The following is a 24,023-nucleotide window of genomic DNA, read 5'->3' on the forward strand; positions in this document are numbered from 1 at the left end:
GCTCCCCAAAGGACACTAGACAATGTCCAGAGACATTTTTGATTGTCATAACTTGAAAGGGGGCTATGAATGGAATCTGGTAAGTAAAGATCAGGGAAGCTTCTAAAGATTCTACAGGGTACATGACGACCCCTCACAATGAAGAATTTTCTTGGGTTAGAACATATAAATTGATTTACAAATCAAAAGGAGGTAAAAAGGGGGCTTTTAGGGAGAAATCAGAGGATCAAAGCACAAAGTGGCCTGGGAGGTTATGGAGCAGAAGTACATCAAGTGGAAGGAGATAGAGAGGGAAGAAGCGAGGGAGGGAGAGACAGGAGGAGGAAAGGAGAAAGAGAAAAAGAGAAAATATAAATGAAAAACAGAGACATTAATGAGAAAATGAGAGGATGAGGGAAGGCTATAGCCCTATAGTGGTTGATTATTATTAACTCTTCATTATATAACACTTTAAAGTTGGAGCAGTTTAAGGTGATAACAAACATGTGACCAGAGATGAAGCTAAAGCAGAGTAGAGGTGAGGTTCGCCAGAGATAAGTAATTCAAAGATCAATTATACCACCTAGAATAATGGCTAAGCTGGTTAAGCAAGAAAATCAGTACACAGGTGCTGAAAACTTTACTGAATAAAGAATGAATAGGAAAGAATGTGACCCAACAAAACTATTTGTTTATGTATGAAGTCAGCATAAATATGAAGTTAACATAAATAAAATACATTGCATCTTTGGAGAGAAAAAATGAAAAGCAAACAGCTTGAAAAAAAATTGTTGCTAAAGGAAAAAGGGGTAAATTTTCACTAAGGCACTTTCCTATTCTTTCTAAAGTATTTTTAAGAATAAAAAATTGGAAAAAAATATTTATAAGAGTAAAAGAAAATACTTGAAAAGTGAAATGACAGTGAAGCATCAGTATGGAGTGACTGTACCCAGCCTATGAAATGGAGCAGGAGTAGTCTCCACATTTAAAAATAATTGGGATCATGCAAAAAGTTTGAGGTCAACTAGTTTATCAGAATTTATATCATCAATGACTTCAAATCTAAAAAGATAAGAATGTAGAAAACATGAGTTTTCTTGTGGTGCAGTGGGTTAAGGAACCAGCATTTTCATTGCAGTGGCTTGGGTCACTGCTATGGCATGGGTTCAGTCCCTGGCCCGAGAACTTCTACATGCCATGGATGCAGCCAAAAAATACACATGTGTAGAAAACCAAAATAATACAGGATATTGAGAAGAAAAGTGTACCATATTTCTGAGAGAACAAACTTGGTAAAATTATCTCCAACCATTTACTGAATATAAAACTAAGATTTTGATGAGCTTTTATTATTATCCAATTAAATAAAGCATTGCTCACTAACACAAACTTCACTGTTCAGAGATAAAATTTCACAAGAAATTAACTGGGTTTGTGTGGTAGAATTATACCAGCTCTTCATAACATTCTCCTTTTGTGGAATTCTAATAAGCAACCCAAAAATCTTGAGTAAAGAGCTAATGATGAAGTATTCCACTGATATCCTTTAATTATATTTACCACTTATTGCTTCTTACCCCAAACCCATAGAGGATAAAAACAATGATTATGTGACTCAAAGACTAAGGGGAAATATTTCTAATTATAATTATCTATATAGCATTACTATTGACAATGAATCAAATGAATACTGGAAAAGTATTTTCTATTCTCTCTGCATTTCTCACAGAATCACTAATTCATTGCACTACAGATTGGAAGATGGAAGAGGGACAATTCAAGGGTATACCAACTGATTTCTTGGTAGTGAAGCCCAGAAATATTCAGTGACATTGTTATCTAACTGCGAAATTACTTATATCATATTCAGAAGATTTTGAGAATGATGCCCCTGTATCCTGCAGTATTTTGTAATAATGTTTTGCACATGGCTTTATGTGCCATAGTTTTCTATATAAAGTCAATAATCAACAAAGATTTATTTCATAATATTTTATCTAAACTTTTTATCTAAAAACTTCCCATGGAGTTCTTGTTATGGCTCAGCAAGTTAAGAACTTGATACAGTATCCTTGAGGATGCGGGTTCCACCTCTGGCCTTGCTCAGTGCACTAAGGATCTGGTATTGCCACCAGCTATGGTGTAGGTCACAGGTGTGGCTCCAGATCTGGCATTGCCATGGCTGTGGTATAGGCCTGCAGCTGTAGCTCTGATTCGACCCCTAGGCTGCAAACTTCCATATGCTACAGGTTCAGCCATAAAAACAAACAAACAAATAAATAAATTTTGAAAATATAAAAGAAAAACTTTCCTAAAACTGTCAATTCCTCCAGGCTGTGATTGTTCCTTTACAGAAAACCTTCCATTCACCTTGCAAAATTAAATATGAATGTTTTTGGTAAGACATTTTAGAGTTGCTGTCAAAAGCTCAGCTACCATTATATTCACTCAACCACAGAAATATGTTGACTAAATCACTGAAATATTCTCCAAGGAACTATAGCCTATACAGATCTAGCCAAGTATATCAATTAACTAAAGCAAGATATGTACAATTTGCTTTAAAATCAAAAGAGAAATATAAAGATATTCAGCAATTATTTATGCAGTATTCTCTTGAATTAGTTACATATACCAAATCAGATTAAAAGGTTTTGTGAAAATTGTTATAAAGAATACAATGAAATGGGAGTCCCCACTGTAGCTCAGCAGTAATGAACCCAACTAGTATACATGAGGAGGCAGGTTCAATCCTTGGCCTCACTCAGTGGGTTAAGGATCCAGAACTGCTGTGGGCTGTGGTGTAGGCCACAGATGTATCTTGGATCTGGTATTGCTGTAGCTGTGGAGTAGCCCAGTGGCTGTAGCTCTGATTCGACCCCCAGCCTTATGCCGAAGGTGCAGCCCTAAAAAAAAAAAAAGAGAGAGAGAGAAAGAGAATACAATGAAACAATAAATAAAGTGTTGTCATTTATTTAAATTGCATGAAACCAGCTGATACCTTCAACAATTAAATGAAGACTTCATTGGGGCTGATATTCAAAACACACAAAGAACTCATACAATTCCATAGCTAAAAACCAAACAATGTGATTAAAATGAGGGCAGAAGATCTAAACAAACATTTTTCCAAACAAGAAATACAGATGATCAATGGGCACATGGAAAGATATTCAACATCACTAATCATCAGGGAAATGCAATCAAAACCGCAATGCGATATCACCTCATACTCTTTAGAATAGCTATTAACAAAAAGACTAGAAATGAGAATCCTGCTGTAGCACAGTGGATTTAAAATCTGACTGCAGTGGCTTGGGTTGCTGTGGAGGCATAGGTTCGATTCCTGGCCTGGGAACTTCCACACACTGTGAGTGCTGCCAAAATTTTTTGAATTTTTAAAAAATTAAAAATAACAAGTGTTGCTAAAGATGTGGAGAAAAGGGAACCCTTGTGTACCATTAGTGGGAAAGTAAATAGGTGCAGCCACTATGAAAAACAATATGGAGATTCCTTAAAATATTAAAAACAGAACTGCCATCAGCAATTCCCATTGTGGGTATTTATTCAAAGAAAATAAAAACACTAACTCAAAAAGATATATGTACCCCACGTTCACTACAGCATTCCTTACAATAGCCAAGATACAGAAACAACCTAAATGTCCACTGATGAATGAGTGGATAAAGATCTATAATACACACACACACATACACACACACACAATGGTGTATTATACAACTATAAGAAAAAATTAAATCTTCACATTTGCCATCTATGACAACATGGATGGACCTGGAGAGAACTATGCTAAGTGAAATTAGAGAAAATATGATCTTTCTTATATGCAGATACAGAACTCAAGCTCATGAAACAGAAAACAGGAGAAAAGACTGATGTTTGCCAGAGGCAGGAAGTGAAGGAAAGGAGAAATGAATGATCTGGGTTTTTTTTCCCCTCAGTTTAAACAAACAGAATTTTAAAAATTTTATAATATGAAATTCTTGGATGCTAGGAATCAAGGTATACCTCTACTTTGCACACAGTTTTAAATGTTTAATAGTAAATTACTAAAAAGTTATTTAAATGGCAATTGGGAAAAATTTTAACACACATTTCCACATACAGGAGTAACAAATCTAGCTGGAGAAATAAACTGTGTCTTCTAGGAAAATCAGGTTTTTTTTCTTTATACAGCTGCACCTGCAGCATATGGAAATTCCCAGGCTAGGGGTCAAATTGGAGCTGCAGCTGAGGCCAACACCACAGCCACAGCAGCACTGGATTCTAGCCATATCTGCAACCTATGCTTCAGTGTGCATCAATGCTGGATCCTTAACCCACTGAATAAGGCCAGATTCCACATTCTCATGGACATTATGTCAGGTCCTTAACCTGCTGAGCCACAGTAGGAACTCCTAACTCAGATTTTTTATATTGAGTTTTTGGTTAATAGCGAAATGACGACCAATTACAGTCAAGTTGATCTTTTATAGGCAAGTCTCCTTTCTATGATATTTTTTGTTAGTCTCTGATTCCCCCCACCCCCCCAAAAAAGAGAGATAGAGAGAGACAGAGACTCCATATAGTGCAAAGCACTATGTTAATAACAATTATAATGAAATATGACTGAACATAATTAATACACTCACTTTTAAGCCAGAATGTATTTAGACCCCTTAGTATTTTTGTGTTAGTACATTACTAGATATATTATCAGTGATTAATAAATGCATATTAGAGCAGAGTAATTATGGACATTATCAGTCAAGTAATTATATGTGTAAATAAAAAAAATTCAAGCCAACTGCTTCATTATCACAAATTATATTTTAATGGACATATTTTTAAAGAACTTTAAAACATGGCAGGAAACGATTTATCAACAGTGTTCTTTCCCCAAAGATGTATTTATTTATTTTTTTTATAATTTTTTTTATTTTCCCACTGTACAGCAAGGGGATCAGGTTATCCTTACATGTATACATTACAATTACATTTTTCCCCCAGCCTTTCTTCTGTTGCAACATGAGTATCTAGACAAAGTTCTCAATGCTATTCAGCAGGATCTCCTTGTAAATCTATTCTAAGTTGTGTCTGATAAGCCCAAGCTCCCGATCCCTCCCACTCCCTCCCCCTCCCATCAGGCAGCCACAAGTCTCTTCTCCAAGTCCATGATTTTCTTTTCTAAGGAGATGTTCATTTGTGCTGGATATTAGATTCCAGTTATAAGTGATATCATATGGTATTTGTCTTTGTCTTTCTGGCTCATTTCACTCAGTATGAGATTCTCTAGCTCCATCCATGTTGCTGCAAATGGCATTATGTCATTCTTTTTTATGGCTGAGTAGTATTCCATTGTGTATATATACCACCTCTTCCGAATCCAATCATCTGTGTTTAGGTAAAGAGCTAGCATCACTGTGTAGTACAGAAGTCGATTGAAGGGAAGGTATTGGGCGAGACTTGATATCTTGCAAAATTTGGTGCTCATGAAAATTCTCACAAATATTCTGAGACAATGCCATTTTAAATTTCAGAAATTAAAACCTTTTAAATCTCCTTTGATCTCTGCCTTGAAGAAAGGAGACTGTATCAGGGACCCTAATATCCCAAGATCTCAAAAGTTCTCTTTTGACTACGCATTCCAACAAGGAAGATGATAATTTTAAAGCAGATGTAGTTATGACTGCTCGTAATCTAATTTTAAGAAAAGAGTGAGCTATTCATGGCATGAAGTAATTTGTATTCATTGCTTGCCTTGGTCATAGAGAATGTTAGAAATAGGGGTGTTATTTTAAATTATAGCCCTGAGACTAACTTGAGTACAAAAACTAGGGTCACTCTTTACATAACTGCCAAAGGGCATGAGGTGTTCCCGTCCAACTTCAGGCTTGCCCTGATATTCAAAAGATTTTCCTTCACTAAAAGAGATACTGGACCTTCCAAAATCAATCTTAAAATTGTTAAGGAAGAAAGATAAACCCACTTGTAGAAATGATTTCCCTACTCTCTGAGCCTCTCTTCTGATTATGTTCTTTTTTGTACTTCTATACACCAGTGGAGTTTTTGATTAATTTTTTTAACCACCAAAGACCATGATTTTTTGTTGCTTTTGTAGATAAAAAGTCACAGATCATTTCTGTTGGACGAACCTCTTTGTTATACTATTTGAAGAGTTTTTTGGGGAAAAAAAAACAATGTCACATTCATTTAAAGACAGAAAAAGAAACATAATATTACTGATTCAACATGATAGCTATTTCTAAGGCAGAATTAAAATAGCATAATTTCAGCAATTTACTTTTTTACTCTAATACCATAGTTCATTATTTTATACATTGAGGCACTTTAGAACCTCTCATGTGCTTTTAATCTATCACTTACTAGTTGGCAATTACTACTTCATCTTCGGTCTCTATGCTCTTAAGAATTTGAACTCATAAAACAACATTGTTCTTATAATTATGTAAAAACCACAGGAAAAGAAAAATTCCCTGTCTTTATCAAGCCCACTTGTGAACACTTTTACATTTATTATACTTATTATACTTTAACATGTTTTAAAAGTTAAGGTGGAATTACATGCTCTTTTTGGAAAAAGGGGAGAAATCAAGAAATCATTCTCACTGAACTACATTGGGAATGTACATTAAGGAGTTTTAAGGAAATTAAAGCAATTCCTCAGGTTGCAGAATGAAGTTGAAAAAGTACGTGAACTAAAGCTAACACTGTATGTCGCCCATGCCCAGGTAGACTGGAGTGAAGCTATTCCATGCCTACCTGGAGTGTCCTGGAGGCCAATTAATGGCAGAAGACCTAAGGAACATAACGAAGGTGGAAGTGGTGTCACTTAGAAAAACTTTTGGACAGTGGTTAGGTCAGGGTTAAATTCAGTTCTAAGGAGTCCCTGTAAGTCATGTCGGTGGACAGTTCAAACAGTATTGATAGAAGGGAGGAGAATGCCCAAAAGTTACAAGTTACACAGTGAAATAGACATCAATGTGTAAAAATCTATGACAGATTAAAGCATTCTGAATGCTGAAAATGTTGAAGTAAGAGCATTAGAAACAGTCTTTGCAAAATCCATCAGTAAAAGTGGAAAATTTATAAGATTTATCAAAGAATGCTGACTCTCAGCAAAGGGGTCCTTTTCAAATGAGTCACCATATTAGGAACACAGTCTTGAAAAGGACCAAGGTCCTCTAGAAAATCTTGATAGATAGTATCCATGTTTACAAAATGTTAAGATTATGTAGGCAGGGCACACTGTCTAGAAGAGTGAATTTGATCCATATAATTAACTAATCTTCATAATATATATTTTTTGAAGAAGACCACGTTTATTCTTAGTACTATGAATTCTTCCTGAAATACTTGAAAAATTCAACATACATCCATGTAAGTGTCAGGAAATATTTGTTGATTTCCTTTTGGATTGACATTTATATAACATCTGGAAATGTTCTAGAAAAGGTACATGATCATGAAATGGACATGATCATACCTTTGTCTTACTAATAAGAGAAACACATATTAAACGAACAGAAAGTAACACAGGCAACTATTACATTATAGGTATAATCAATGTTATGAGGACAGAACAGTCTACTTGACCTAATTCAGAACTGTGAGCAGGCAAATATCATATGTGACTACCTTCCTATTCTCATATTGAGTTCTTTAAAAAATAGCTTCCTTAATAAATCCTGTGATTCCACATGATAATGCTACTTAATGAGTATACTACTCTCTTAGTCTGAGGATGTCATGTTTCAAACAGTTATTGAAGTAAGTTGAAGTAAATTAAGTAAATCAAGTAAGCTGAAGCTTGAGTCCAAATTAAAGATCAGGAAAAAAATTGTAAAGGAATACCTTTTGCCTTTTGTTTCCCCAATAAAAAAGAATACTATTAATATGGCAGTGGAAAACATATGTTGGCAGGTTTTCATTCAGAGGAAGTTTATAGAATTTGGTCTTTACTTTGTGGTTTAGTGCTCTTATTTGAAATGAAATATAGAAAAGGCCAACAATCATCAGGCAGGTTGCCATTGAGCCTGTAGCATTTCAAGAACCACAAAGGAAGAATGAATCATTCCTCTATACCCTGAAACCACAGTTTCATATCTACCAATGATTTTTATAGCACTTGGGATTTGTTAATAGCTCATTAAGATGGTTTCAACATTCGAACCTCCCATTTACAATTGTTGATATTTCATTGCTCCAAAATGATTAGTTAGCCCAGCCAAATCTTGATTCACATCCTACCACAAACCATCTCCATTTCCACTAACTTTTGTTCGTTTGCATTATTCTTAGTGACTGACTGCTGCATTAACAGTTCCAATTTTTGCCTTTATTTATCCCGATTTACTCAATAAAGATAAGAAGCTAAGGTGGTGAATTTGGAAAGAGAGCTGTCTTTTAGTATCTAGACAACATAGAAAGATCCCAGGGTTATGTTAAATTACACACAGGACCATGAAGGGCCATGGCTACTCTTTGTCTAAAAACAGACAGATAGGAAAATTGAGACCAAACGCAGGAAGGCTGTATTTTAAATGAAATGATTTCAAGTCATGCCAATGTCTGGGATCATTGTGAAATTCCTTAAATGGAACCACATGGTTCCAGTATTAAACAAAGTCTATTACTTCTAATGATCCAAAAGAAACCTTTTTTTTTTTTCTTGGCCACACCCATGGCACATGGAATTTCCCCGGGTCAGGATGGGACTTGCACCACAGCATCAACCCCAGCTGCTTCAATGACCACACCAGATCCTTAACACACTGTACCACAAGAGAACGCCCCAAAAGAAACCTTTGATTGAAGTGCCATAGGGCAATTTAGTAAAATCCTTAGAGCATTATTTTTTGTTAAAAACCAAGACATAGGAAGCAATAAATGATAATCAGAAGTATGGATGTTATTAATCACCTATATATCAATTCAGTACCAAAATAGGGTTTCAAAAATTAGATAGTCATAAGAAGGCCTCTGTAAGAATGGAAAGCCTGAGGCGGAGTGGAGAGGGGGAAGTTAGTTTGAAGCTTATCCTTCTACCATGGAGAAGAAAACAAAAATATATGTAGAGATATAAAATTGTCATTATTCATTGTACACAGTATCTGAGCCACATTTTACTTTTAATAGTGATATCTTGGATTTACATGGTATATTTCTCCAGAGAACCAGAACTTCTTTATATTAAGGAATACATTATTATCAATATTAGCAACCATGTTTATAGATGAAATTTCAATGCACAAAAAATACATAATTTATCCAAGGTCACACAGTTCATCAGCATTAGAGTAGGATAAGAATCTAAGTTTCCTGATTTATAATCAAATGTTCTATTCATTTGATTAAGAGTTCTTAACCTAGAGCCAAGAGCTTCAAGGACATATGAACATCCTGAAATTAAACATAAAATGTCATCTATATGTATGTTTCCCCCACTTTGGGAGAGGATCAAATTATCAAAAGGGGTCATGACATAAGAAATATTAAATACTACCTCCTTTGACTAAGCCAATTCTGTACTAGCTTTCTCCAAAAAAAAAGGGGAGGGGGATCATATCCATTTTCATAATAAATTTAAAGTTCAGCCAAAGTTTCTAAATGATATGTTAGTGGTTGGAATACCTTAATGTAGCTTAGTAAATAACTTTGCAGAGAACAACATAAGTGATAGGAACTTGAATCTGTACTCAACTTTCACATTTTCTGACATTTATTCTTACCACATCACAGATTTCATATACACAAATGCTACACTTAAACAGTTAAATGAATTTAATTATCATTTCTGATTTGTAACTTTTAGTATGTAATGAGAAATCCATCTCTTGAATCAAAATTGTTGAAAGCAGGGGGCAATGTTTTTCCTCAAAAATGTTTAACATCAAATTAGCTGGATTTTACTTATGAGAACAGAACTAAATTTGCTTTATTTCCCATTTTACATTTCGTAATTTTACACACACACATATACACACACGAATTCTCTAATGCATGATAATAAAGCATTAAATTCATTTTACCTAATTTTTGGATGGAAAATGTCATTCTATACTTGCATTTTTAATGCTAAACAGTAAAATAAATTATTTAAATATTAATTTTCATATATACATATAGGAAATTTAGATTTGTCTCTACATTGAATATATTTACTGTTGGTCCATTAAAAATAAAAATGCACAGCCTTTATGTGAAATAGTCATATTCCTTCAAATTGGAATGCATCTATAGAGCATCCAAACTGAACGTTTTGAGTCATTCAACCAACTCAATGAAACAGCCTGTTTGATTATCTCTGTACAGAATAATAAAAAATCAGGGGTTGATTTTAAAATAGTAGGAGAGTTTTACAATGTTATTCATGGCAAAAAAAAAAAAATGTCACCAGCAGTCATATGTACTTGATTTGGCCTAAGAACCACATTTCACAACTTCCAAGGACTTCTCAGACTCACCAGGTGCTAAGTACTTAGAAGAATACATTCTTAAAACATGTGATGAACTGAACCAAATCACTGTGTATATCTTCATCACATGGCATGATGTTGCATGTAGTAGGTGCAAGAAAATCATTCATTACCTCCAGTTTATTTTAGAACTTCTTGCTCAGATCAGTTCATCAACATATATGGTATGTGGGAAAACTCTTGACCATAAATCAAGTACTCTTAAAACAATGAGAAGGTATTTGCCTACAGAAATGCAGCACATGATTACACACAAATATAAAATATCCCAAAGAGCACACCAATACAAGCCATCAATACATAAAAGAGAGCCAACATTGAGTAGTTCAAAATCATGGGATATATATATATATATATATATATATATATATATATATATATAGTCTTTTTGCCATTTCTTGGGCCGCTCCCACGGCATATGGAGGTTCCCAGGCTAGCAGTCTAATCAGAGCTGTAGCCACTGGCCTACGCCAGAGCCACAGCAACACGGGATTGGAGCCGCGTCTGCGACCTACACTACAGCTCACGTCAACGCCGGATCGTTAACCCACTGAGCAAGGCCAGGGATCGAACCCGCAACCTCATGGTTCCTAGTTGGATTTGTTAACCACTGCGCCACGACGGGAACTCCAAAATCATGGGTAATCTTTAAGTTGTGACAGAAAGCAAAAGTTGTGCTATGAAGTCTCTTTGCTGAGATTTCACATAAGTTAATTAGGCAAAGGCAACCTATTATAGAATATAACTAAGTTTTTTATATAAACATGGTTAAGAGTATGATATTGAAGGATACAGTCCAACAAATTTACTGATGCTTAAGTATGACATCCAGTAGGAATGAAGGGACCTTTTTCGCCATTTAAAACCGTCCATGTTTCCATCTTTCCTCTAGTGTCCAGTTTTGAATTCTGAGGGGAAAATGGATTCCCTTCTATTTACTAAAAAAATCAGGCACACATTTCTCTGGAATCTTTCGTATGTCTCCTACATATAACTTCCCTTTCTATGGAACCCTCTCCACCTTAAATGTGTGTATTACTTCTTCTTTAATGGTTCCATATATAATTTCTCCCTTTATTGACAAATACACTCAACTTTTCAGAGAAAATTTCTCTTGTATAACTGGCATGGGGTGAGGAAAACTGCCTATTTTGAAATACCTTGTCTGTCCTCAAAATGAACTATTTCACCAGCACCTAACAGACTAGAGTTTTACCAGAGCCTAATCTACCCAAGGAGAGGAAAAGGCACAACTCCAGCCTTATCTAGCCTTTGACCTAGGGGAAGGAAAATACCCAATTTTTGCCTCCTGTAGCCTTCAATGTGAAATAGCAAAATCCTTAATTCCCGCTCCATGTAGCCTTCTGTCTAGAAGGGTTGGGAGAGACTGAGAGCCACTTGTAAAGCTCACAGCCCTGGGACACAGGTCCACTAAAGATGAAGAACAGATCATAGAATTACAAAACACTTTCCTTACCCACACCTCAACAACGAGCACTAAAGACCTACTTAAAACAGTTCCGTGTAACCAGTACATCATGTCTGGCTTTCAACAAAAATTGTAAGGTATATTAAAAGGCGAAGAACACAATTTGAAGAGACAGAGAAAACATCAGAAACAGACTCTGATATGGCAGGGATGTTGGAATTATGAGATTGGGAATTTAATATGAGTACTATGCTATGGACTCTAAGGAGAAAAGTAGACATTAGTAGATGCAGACTATTACATTTATAATGGATAAACAACTAAGTCCTGCTGTACAGCACAGGGAACTATATCCAATATCATGGGTTAGAACATGATGGAAAAGAATACTGAAAAAAGAATGTATATATATGTATAAGTAAATCCTTTTGCTATTCAGTGGAAATTGACACAACAGTCTAAATCAACTATATTTTAATAAAAAAGAAGTTTAAGAAAAAAATGGGAAGGTAGCATGTACAGAGAGATAAGAATCCTAAGAATTAAACTCGAAATAAAAATATTATAACAGAAATGAAGAATGCCTTTGATGGACCTGTTTGTAGACTAGACAAGTGCGGGAAAGAATCAGTAAGCTTAAAAACAAGTCAACAGAAACTTCCCAAACTAAAATTCACAGAGAAAAGAGACTGAAAAAACTAAAGAGAATATCCAACAAATGTGGAATAATTATAAAAGGTGTGATATATGTGTAATGGGAAATGGGAATATACTAAAAGGAGACTAAATATATCTATGTATATAATTTTATATATAATTTATACATAATACAATATATATTATAATTAATTATATATTAAATAATAGATATATTATTTAATTTAGGTTGTACCCATGGCATGTGGAAATTCTGAGGCCTGGGATTGAACCTGTGTCACAGTAGTGATCCAAGCCAGAGCAATGACAGCACTGAATCCTTAAATTGCTGAGCTAACAGAGAATTCCAAGAAAAAAACAGAAGATATATTTACATCAATAACTGAGAATTATCCAAAATTAATATCAGACACCACCAAAATACAGGTCTAGGAAGCTCAGAGAGTTTCAGGCAGGGAAAAATGGCAAAAACCTACACATAGACATGTAATATTCAAATTTCAGAGAATAAAATAGAAAGAAGTCAGAGAAAAATAAATTTTACCTATAGAAAATATAAGAATTACACTAGATGTGTCTTCAAAAACCATGTAAGCTAGAAAAGGGTGCAGTAAAATATTTAAGAGATAATAAAAAAAAAGTAGAATTCTGTTTGCTTTTTTTTCTTCATTTTTTGTCTTTTGAGGGCCACACCCACAGCATATGGAGGTTCCCAGGCTAGGGGTCTAATTGGAGCTGTAGCCTCTGGCCTATGCTAAAGCCACAGCAATGCCAGATCTGAGCCGCATCTGTGACCTACACCACAGCTAATGGCAACACCCACTGAGTGAAGCCAGGGATCGAACCTGCAACCTCATGGTTCCTATTCAGATTTGTTTCTGCTGCACCACGATGGGAACTCCTAGAATTCTGTATTCAGAGAAATGATGCCTTAAAAGTAAAGGAGAAATAAAAAGTAGGGAAATTTGTCATTGGGTATATCTGCCTTGAAAAAAAATGTCAAAAGAAGTTCTTCAGAGAGGAGAAAAACAAAACTCATATCTAAATAAAGAAAGGAATAGCATTAAACAAAGAACAGGTGAACGTAAAATAAAAACTTTAATTTTTCTTATTCTTAATTGCTATAAAAATATTGTTTAGGAGTTCCCTCATGGTATAGCAGATTCAGGATCTGACAGTGTTACTGCAGTGGCTTGAGTTACTGCTTGGCCCAGGTTTGATCCCTAGCTCAACAACTTCTACAGGCTTTGGGATTGACCAAAAAATAGTATGATTAAAAATTAATAGCAACAATGTATTCAGTTATTATAGCTTTTGTATAGATGACGTGAATGACAACAATGACATAACGGACAGGAGACAGAAATCAGGAGTACTTTATTATCAGATACACTACCCAGGGAGTGGTATAGTGTCACTTTAAAGAGGAACAGAATTAGGTCTATATTTATATATTGCAAACTTTAGAGAAACCACAAAAAAGTAAAAAAAGAAGTTTAACTGATAACTGAAAAAGGAGAGAAAGTGGAATTATATAAAATGTTCAGTTAAAATCACAAAAGGACACAAAAAAGTAGAAGACAAAAATAGAAGCAAAGAACAAGTGCAACAAAGACAAAATAGTAACAAATATGGTAAGTATATATCCAATATATCAATAATCACTTTATTTGGGGGTGTACACCCATGGCATATGGAACTTCCCAGGCTAGGGGTCAAATAGGAGCTGAAGCTGCAACCTACACCACAGCTCACAGCAATGCCAAATCCTTCACCCACTGAGTGAGACCAGGGATTGAACCCATGTCCTCATGGATACTAGGCAGGTCTGTTACTGCATAGCCACAACAGGAACTGCTAATAACCACATTAAATATCAATAGCTAAACACTTCAATTAAAAGACAAAACTGTCAGAGTGAACCAAAAAAATGGGATGAGACACAATAAATTATATATTGTCTAAAAAAAACACAATTTTTTTTTATTTTCCCACTGTACAGCAAGGGGGTCAGGTTATCCTTACATGTATACATTATAATTACATTTTTCCCCCAGCCATTCTTCTGTTGCAACATGAGTATCTAGACAAAGTTCTCAATGCTATTCAGCAGGATCTCCTTGTAAATCTATTCTAAGTTGTGTCTGATAAGCCCAAGCTCCCGATCCCTCCCACTCCCTCCCCCTCCCATCAGGCAGCCACAAGTCTCTTCTCCAAGTCCATGATTTTCTTTTCTAAGGAGATGTTCATTTGTGCTGGATATTAGATTCCAGTTATAAGTGATATCATATGGTATTTGTCTTTGTCTTTCTGGCTCATTTCACTCAGTATGAGATTCTCTAGCTCCATCCATGTTGCTGCAAATGGCATTATGTCATTCTTTTTTTATGGCTGAGTAGTATTCCATTGTGTATATATACCACTTCTTCCGAATCCAGTCATCTGTCGATGGACATTTGGGTTGTTTCCATGTCTTGGCTATTGTGAAGAGTGCTGCAATGAACATGCGGGTGCACATGTCTCTTTTATGTAGAGTTTTGTCCGGATAGATGCCCAAGAGTGGGATTGCGGGGTCATATGGAAGTTCTATGGATAGATTTCTAAGGTATCTCCAAACTGTTCTCCATAGTGGCTGTACCAGTTTACATTCCCACCAGCAGTGTAGGAGGGTTCCCTTTTCTCCACACCCCCTCCAGCACTTGCTATTTGTGGATTTATTGATGATGGCCATTCTGACTGGTGTGAGGTGGTATCTCATGGTAGTTTTGATGTGCATTTCTCTTATAATCAGCGATGCTGAGCATTTTTTCATGTGTTTGTTGGCCATCTGTATATCTTCTTTGGAGAAACGTCTATTCAGGTCTTTTGCCCATTTTTCCATTGATTGATTGGCTTTTTTGCTGTTGGGTTGTATAAGTTGTTTATATATTCTAGAGATTAAGCCCTTGTCGGTTGCATCATTTGAAACTATTTTCTCCCATTCTGTTAGTTGTCTTTTTGTTTTCTTTTGGGTTTCCTTTGCTGTGCAAAAGCTTTTCAGTTTGATGAGGTCCCATGGGTTTATTTTTGCTCTAATTTCGATTGCTTTGGGAGACTGACCTGAGAAAATATTCATGAGGTTGATGTCAGAGAGTGTTTTGCCTATGTTTTCTTCTAGGAGTTTGATGGTGTCCTGTCGTATATTTAAGTCTTTCAGCCATTTGGAGTTTATTTTGGTGCATGGTGTGAGGGTGTGTTCTAGTTTCATTGCTTTGCATGCAGCTGTCCAGGTTTCCCAGCAATGCTTGCTGAATAGACTTTCTTTTTCCCATATTATGTTCTTGCCTCCCTTGTCAAAGATTAATTGACCATAGGTGTCAGGGTTTATTTCCGGGTTCTCTCTTCTGTTCCATTGGTTGTCTGTCTGTTTTGGTACCAGTACCACACTGTTTTGATGACTGTGGCTTTGTAGTATTTCTTGACGTCTGGGAGAGTTATGCCTCCTGCTTGGTTTTTGTTTCTCAGGATTGCTTTGGCGATTCTGGGTCTTTTGTGGTTCCATATAAATGTTTGGATTGTTTTATTTATTTTTTATTTCACTTTTTTCTTTTTTGGCCACCCCATGGCATATGGGGTTCCTGGGTAAGGATTCTTTAAGCCACTGTGCTGGGCCGGGGATCAAATCTGCATCCCAGCACTCCAGAGATGCCACCGATTCCACTGCACCACAGTGGGAACTCCAAAAGAAACACATTTTTAATTAATTAGTTAATTAATTTTTCTCTTTAGGACTCCACCTATGGCATATGGAAATTGCCGGGCTAGGGGCTGAATAGAAGCTGCAGCTGCCAGCCTATACCACAGCCACAGTAACGCCAGATCCAAGCCACTTTTGCGACCTACACCACGGCTCATAGCAATGCGGATCCTTAACCCGCTGAGCGAGGCCAGCGACAGAATCCACATCATCATGGATACTAGTCAGGTTCTTAACCTGCTAAGCCACAATCAGAACTCATAGAAGAAAAACATTTTCAATATAAAGAAATAATGTATTCAAAGTGAGGAGATGGAGAAAGATATACCATGTTTGTTAACATTAATCAAAAGTAATGTAGGATATAAAAATAAAATAAGTGAACAAACCAAACCAAACAAAAACATGTAGACTGAGAACAAAGTAATGGTTACTAGAGGAGAAGGGGTGAGAGAGAGGCTGAAGTGTGTACAGGGGACTGTATGGTAATGGATAAGAACTAAATTTTTGGTAGTGAGCATGCTGTAGTGTATACAGATGTAGAAATATAATGGTGTACAATGAAACATACAATGTTTTGAACCTCAATGAAAAATAAATTTTAAAAAATAAAGCAAAATTTCTAATGTGGCCAAATTCAGAGCAAAGAAAATTATCAAGTATACAAGGGTTTTTACATGATGATGAAGGGCTCAGTTTGCTAACATAACAATCCTTGTTTTCTGTTGGTTCCAGGAATCTTTTTTTTTTTATTCCTCTTTCTCCTTTCCTGTCTTTTTTCTTATGTATTTTTAAAATTATTCCACTTATCATTTGTACCTATTTTAAGTCAAAAGTTGCTATAGGGTTTACAAGAGTCATCATCAACACTCTTTCTACATGTTTAGTTAAAAAAAATACAACTCCCAATTTATCACTATGATTTTTTGAATTAACACTTTCATTAATTCAGAAAATTTTGCTACTATAGTGGAATCATATCCATTATGTCTATTCAATACCGACTAGAATGATAATTAATTTACTAGTATGTATGTATTTATGTATGTACGTATTTATTTATTTATTTTGCTTTTTAGGGTCATGACCACAGCATATGGAGGTTCCCAGGCTAGGGGTTGAATGGCAGCTACAACTGCTGGCCTATACCACAACCACAGCAACACAGGATCCGAGCTGCATTTGTGATCTACATCACAGCTCAGGTCAATGCCGGATCCTTAACCCACTGAGAGAGGCCAGGGATTGAATCCGCATCCTCACAGGTACTAGTCAGGTTCATTACTGCTAAGCCACAATAGGAAATCTATTACTAGCATTACTGAACACCTACTATGTGTCACACACTTTGCTAACTTACCTGAATTATGCCATTTAATACACATAACCCTATGAAGTATCTATCATTATTACCTCCATTTGATAGATCATGGAATTAAGACATAGAGAAAATAAGTAATTTACTCAAAATTACGCATCCTTGTGGTATTTTAAATTATTTAATCTTATACTAAAGTTTACATCAATAAATTATGGTTGCTGGCAAACAGTTAACTTGTTAAATTGTAAAAATTTCTAGTATTTTTAGTTTGTCTTCTAAAACTACCTAAGGGGAAAAAACGATTAAGTCTGCAATTGGCAACTTACTCATTTCCTCTTATTCATTAACTAATATTTTTGTTTCATATCTTGTTTCATTTGTCAGTACCTCCAGAAAATTAAATAACTATAAAAACAAGTGTGTATTTAATTCGTGATTTCAAACTGAATGCTTCTATGTTCTTATCTTCAGTTTATTTGGATTATTTTAACCCTAACAAGTGAGTATATTTTATTTAATACTTAACAAACTTTTCTGATTTCTCCTCTTCTCTGTTTTATAAAGCTATTATAATCACATATTATCTTATTGAGGAAACCGTAAAATTTCTAAAGAGAAGGAAAATTATTAGGGACAAGTAAAATCAACATTTCTAACAACAAAAAAATTAATATACACCTATGAATATAATGGCATGTGACTTGAATATTCTTTTCAGTAGAGAATTCAATCAATAATAGCATTCAATAAATTTCACTGACTACCTAAATGGACAAGAGGATTTGCACAATTCATAATGACTAACATTAGCTTCCATATGCCAAATGTCAAAGAGACAGAATTTTACGCGGTGCTCAAATTGTGGCCTCATATTGCTGCAATCTGTTCTATAACCAAATCCAAAAATTTATTTGATAATTTTAGTGAAGAACAAAGCTGATTCCAGAACATAATCTCATAAAACACATTTAAAATTTTTGTTTATAATGCATCCAATGTATTACCATGTAGCATCTAATCCATCAAAAAGGTTAAATGGCAGTTTCTTAGAATACTAATACCTACAGGGTGCCAGAAGCTCTACAGATTAGAGAAGATCAGGTACAACTTCCTACACAGTAAAGGAATCTCCAAGATCTTGTCTTCTAAATATCCATCAATAAGAGAAAATCTTTTATACATTATCAATAATGATGAGATGTCATGATATACTTAAATTAATAACTAAGCAAATGACAGCACTTCATTAATTTTCCTTTGGTAAATGACTCAAGGAAGATCAAAAGAATTGGGCATGTTGGAGATCCCGTCGTGGCTCAGCAGTTAATGAATCTGACTAGGAACCACAAGGTTGCAGGTTCAATCCCTGGCCTTCCTCAGTGGGTTAAGGATCCAGCGTTGCTGTGAGCTGTGGTGTAGGTCACAAATACAGCTCGGATCTATTGCTCTGATGTAGGCCAGCGGCTACAGCTTTGATTAAACCCTTAGCCTGGGAAACTCCATGTGCTGCGGATGTGGTCCTAGAAAGAGACAAAAAAAAAAAAAAGAATTGGGCATATTGAACACATTTTAATATACATAAATTTTCTAACTATATCATATGCTCATCTTTCTATCAAGACTGATGGTTTCCTGAAGGACAGTCACATACCTATATTTGTTGTACACACACACACTTACATAGACGTAAGTACATGTGTAATTTCTCCTAATAATTATGTAGTTCAAAATCAATGGCAGAACTATGAAGGTAAAATAAGACTACACAGATAGATTCCAAACCAAATTCTGGGCATTTTCTGGTTATCCTCTAGGGTTGCACAATCCCATATTGTAGCTACTAGCCACAAAGGGCCATTTAAATCATACTTAGCTTAATTAAAATTAAATAAAATTTAGGAAACTACATGTCCATCAACATATGAATGGATAAAGAAGATGTGGTTAATATATATGTATATGTATACATATATACACATATAGATATACAATGAAATACTACTCAGCCATTTAGCTATTTACAGCAACATGAATGGACTTGAAGGGCATAATGCTAAATGAAATAAGGGAGACAAAGACAATATTGTATAACATCACTTATATGTGGAAGAGAAAAATACAAAAACTATTGAATATAACAAGAATGAAGCTCATAGATATAGAGAACAAACCAATGCCTATCAGTGGGGAGAAGGAAGGGGTAAAGGGCAATATAGGGGTCGGGGATTAAGAGATACAAATTATTAGGTATAAAATAAGCTACAAAGATATATTGTACAATATGGGAAATACAGCCAATACTTTATAATTGTAAATGGAATATAACCTTTAAAAATTGTGAATCATGATATTGTATACCTGTAACTTACATACTACTGTATGGCAACTATACTGCGAGTTGAAAAAAAAATTAAAAATTTTTAAATTAATTTCTTTATTCACAATAGCCACACTTCAAGTGCTCAACAGCATGTATAATGAGTGGCTAACGTACAAGACAGCACACATATAGAAGACTCCTCTCATCAAAGAAAGTTCTCTGGGACAACACTGCTCTAAGGATTACAGACAGTCCTCCTTCATCACTCAGTAGGAGGAACTGCTACAAATCTTTCAAAGTTGAATTTCAAACTCTTCTTCACATAGCTTTGACCGTGAAAACTACTTACACATACAGTGCTTTCAGACATACAACAATGGATTTTTCACAATAGCAGATGAAAAGTCTTAAGGCCATAATTCCCTTGAGCCACTTCTGAACTCCCAGAGCAAGGTTTAATGATGCTAAAGTGGAAAATCCATGGTGCTACAAAAAGGAGGATCAATGTTTTGTTTGCATCTCAAATAGGCAGCAACTCTTAGTATGAAAAGGAGTTCAAAGCTCCAAACAAACACCAGAGCAAGGGGAACAAATACTGAGCAGAAATAGTGCAATTGCCAAAGAGAACAAGAGCTGAAACATCATACAACTATAGCCAGCATCATGCAGAGCTTATTAGAAAGAAGCAAAACCATACATAGTCACAAATTAATTAAGACTCTGTAGCTGGAAACAAGATTTTTAGCAGGTACCCAGGCAAGACATACATACATATCATTTAGTAATAGAGCCCTAAAGAAGAAGTTGTCACAGAAAAGTACATGACATCTCTTTGAATAAACAGCACACACAGGACACAATATAAAGATTCAGTAGTGTTTTTTTAAGCTTCATGGCTTCAGGTTTATCATCTTTTCTTTTAAGTAAAGTTGGCAAGTTAATATTGAAAACATATATGTACACATATATTATACTTTTTATTTATAGGGAGATATAATATTTTTAAAGCTATAATTTTGTGAATTGGGTTCTGTCATTTTCAAAATATTTTCTTTAAACTTCAAATACTCCTTAGTTAAGGAATGTCTACTGATTATTATCTTTAAAGACTGCATTAAATGTTATCTATCTGTAAGAGTCAAAATTCATTTTCTAGAGGAGAAAAACGAATCCAAAGCCTTCCCTTCCTTAATGGAGTTCTGGTGGGGCTTATTTCAGTGTGTTTGTATATGTGCATGGGTGTATATATATATATGTGTGTACTTACTTATGTGTGTGTGTGTGTGTTATACCACAATCACATACATTTCTCTACAGGGTACGAAGACATTGCCAACTTTTGCTTTAGTTGAACTGGTTAGCAGGTCAAACTTTCAGGAAGAGAGTGTCAATCTACTGAGATACATTTTAGCAGTTATGAGAATTACTGCTATACATAGGTTCTTTCTCAAGATGCGAATCATTAAAAAGTATGTCAGACGACATCATCCCTTATCATGCTCAAGAAAACATCGAGATCCCCTTGCTTATCTCAGTGCATGTGATCATACCACAATAGAACAGAGCAGACAAAAGGAAAAAAAAAAAAACTTCAAAGAAAGCCAAGCCACATTCACCTCCATTAATTGAAAAACCATTAAAAGCAATTATTCACCACATATGATGATAGTAACACCAATCCCAATACAGTAGTACCTTCAAAATATGAATAGGGTGAAACCTTAAATGTGAGATGCACAAATTTGTACATTTTATGTGCATTAAACTTTCTGACAATTATCAAATAAACCTAAGAATGAGGTCTAGTGTCATTCAGTGCCCTTTCAGGTAGGTAAGATTTCATATCACTGCAAATTTTATTCCTTCCTATTCACTACCCTCTGCAGCTATATTCTTGGCACTGACGTGTTCCTCCTTGTGAGGTTAGACAGTATGATTTAAAGCATGGTTCTCTCCTCATTCCCTACAGCAATTAGCATGCCTTGCTTAAGAAAGCTGCTTGCCAAGGAGCATTTTAATTGGGCACTAGTTTCTGTAACTAACTAAAAATCAAGGTTGGTGGCCCTCAAGTTTCATGCTAAAATATCCAGATGACCCAATATCAGTGGACCTAGGTCTGGCTAGAAATTTTTATTTTAACGGTTGTTGAATGAACTTAGTTCTCTAGAATGAGAAGTACTATCTATTAACACAGAGTCATTAATATCTGTATTCAGTGTCCACACAAACCTCTCAGTAATTATGAAAGCCTACAGTGATTTGGGGTTCCAGACTCTTGTTGCATTTGAATTTTACGGGGTGTAGTTACTTACTCTGACAGGGTTTGTTTTTTCTAAACACTGAGGCTCTTTCACCAAAAGCTTACGAAAGTTAATTAGCCTTTCTATGAATGAGTATAATTTATTAAAAGTAGCATCAATACCTTTAAAACATCCATCCCCGTATATTGCATTAGGGACCATACACATAGGATATTTGCTATGTGAGAAATGAAATTAAAAAATTGTAGGAATTTACAACCTAAGAAGATCTATCTCATGCAATGTTAGTTAAGAAAATACAGATTATTATTTGTCTACAGTAAGCTGTACTTTAACACGGCACTTAGTACATGATTCCCTCTTTAAGGCTTTTTTGCATTTAAGACTTCAGAAAGAGGCTGCATCCTGAGGTATTAGGGAATAGTAGAGAAAATGCTTGAATGTGGAGCTGAATAGAAGTAGGTTTCATTTACACCTTTGCCATTTAATGACTGTGTGACACTGAGGAAGTGTCTTAACCTCACCGAGTCCTATTCCTTGTCTATAAACTAGCAATACATAATCCTACCTCAGGTAGTTCATAAGGAGAAAGGAAACCAAATGTGCATCACGACTGAAATAGATCATGGCCTCTAGTAAACAGTCAATATATGGTTGTCCTTATAATTATTTTAAAGTAGCAATAAACAAACATACATACACACACACACACCAATCCTTTTCTAAAAGTTCTGTCTGGCAACACCTCTGAACTCTTTTAGACACATGTCAGTATTCTGCTGGCTTTGGTCATACTGCATGGTACACACAAAGTATGTTTAATAAATATTTGCACAGATCCCCTTACAGATCTAAATATGGATCTCCCTTTTTGAAGTCAAAAATAATTCTTTAGGAAAGCAATATCTTTTTTTAAAAAAATTAAGCCATTATCTTCTAAATCCTTACATTTCTATGCTTACATTTTCATGGAAATGGTAGATCCATGGTATGTAATAACATATATTATTTTAACATTCCCTATTCTGGTTACCTAAATCTATCAGTTCTGTTATCTCATAAAGGATAAAAACTACACATGCAAGCATGTATTCAGTCATATATTCATGGATCAAACTTCCTAATGATTTTATCTTTAATATATGGTAGAGATTTTTGTCGTATTTTTTCTCCTTTTTTATTATATACAAAAGACGGGTTGCATTATAAAGCCTATCTCATTATTTTAAATGAATTGAAATTACCATTTATATTTCCTTAGCATTTTTTTAACATTAGATAAATCCTCCCACATCAAAACTTAGAACAGGGGAATCCTCCTATAATGCATTTGGAATAGGATCACTTCACAGAACAAATTCCATCTGAGCACAAAGCTAATTTTTATCTGAGCCAGCTTCTTTGCAAGCAAAATGGGACTACAGAATGAGATAAGGAATGTTAGTTCTTTATCGCTCATGTAACAAATCTCTTAATAATACAGAATGGCACGTTAGTTATTTCTAGTGACAATATTAGGACGGTAATGAGAAAAGAATATCATTATATATTCATTCTCCTGACAGGTATTACAATAAGACTGGGGACAGACCAAAAAAAAAAAATTAACCAATTACACTTGGCCAAAAGGGAAATAAGAATAGTAAGAACAGTCTTGGAAACAGGAACAAAAAAATCCACTGTGCTGGAACAAGTCTAATTCCTGTCCACTCCTGGAGACTCTTACCGCGCTCTTAATCTACTTAAATTCCTGTTACTTGCTCTCAAAGAGTGTTCTATTGATCACCTCCTCACTGAAAAGTACCTCTACCAGTTATCCTT

Source organism: Phacochoerus africanus, chromosome 2 (assembly GCF_016906955.1).
Source record: "Phacochoerus africanus isolate WHEZ1 chromosome 2, ROS_Pafr_v1, whole genome shotgun sequence".
Lineage (NCBI taxonomy): Eukaryota > Metazoa > Chordata > Mammalia > Artiodactyla > Suidae > Phacochoerus > Phacochoerus africanus.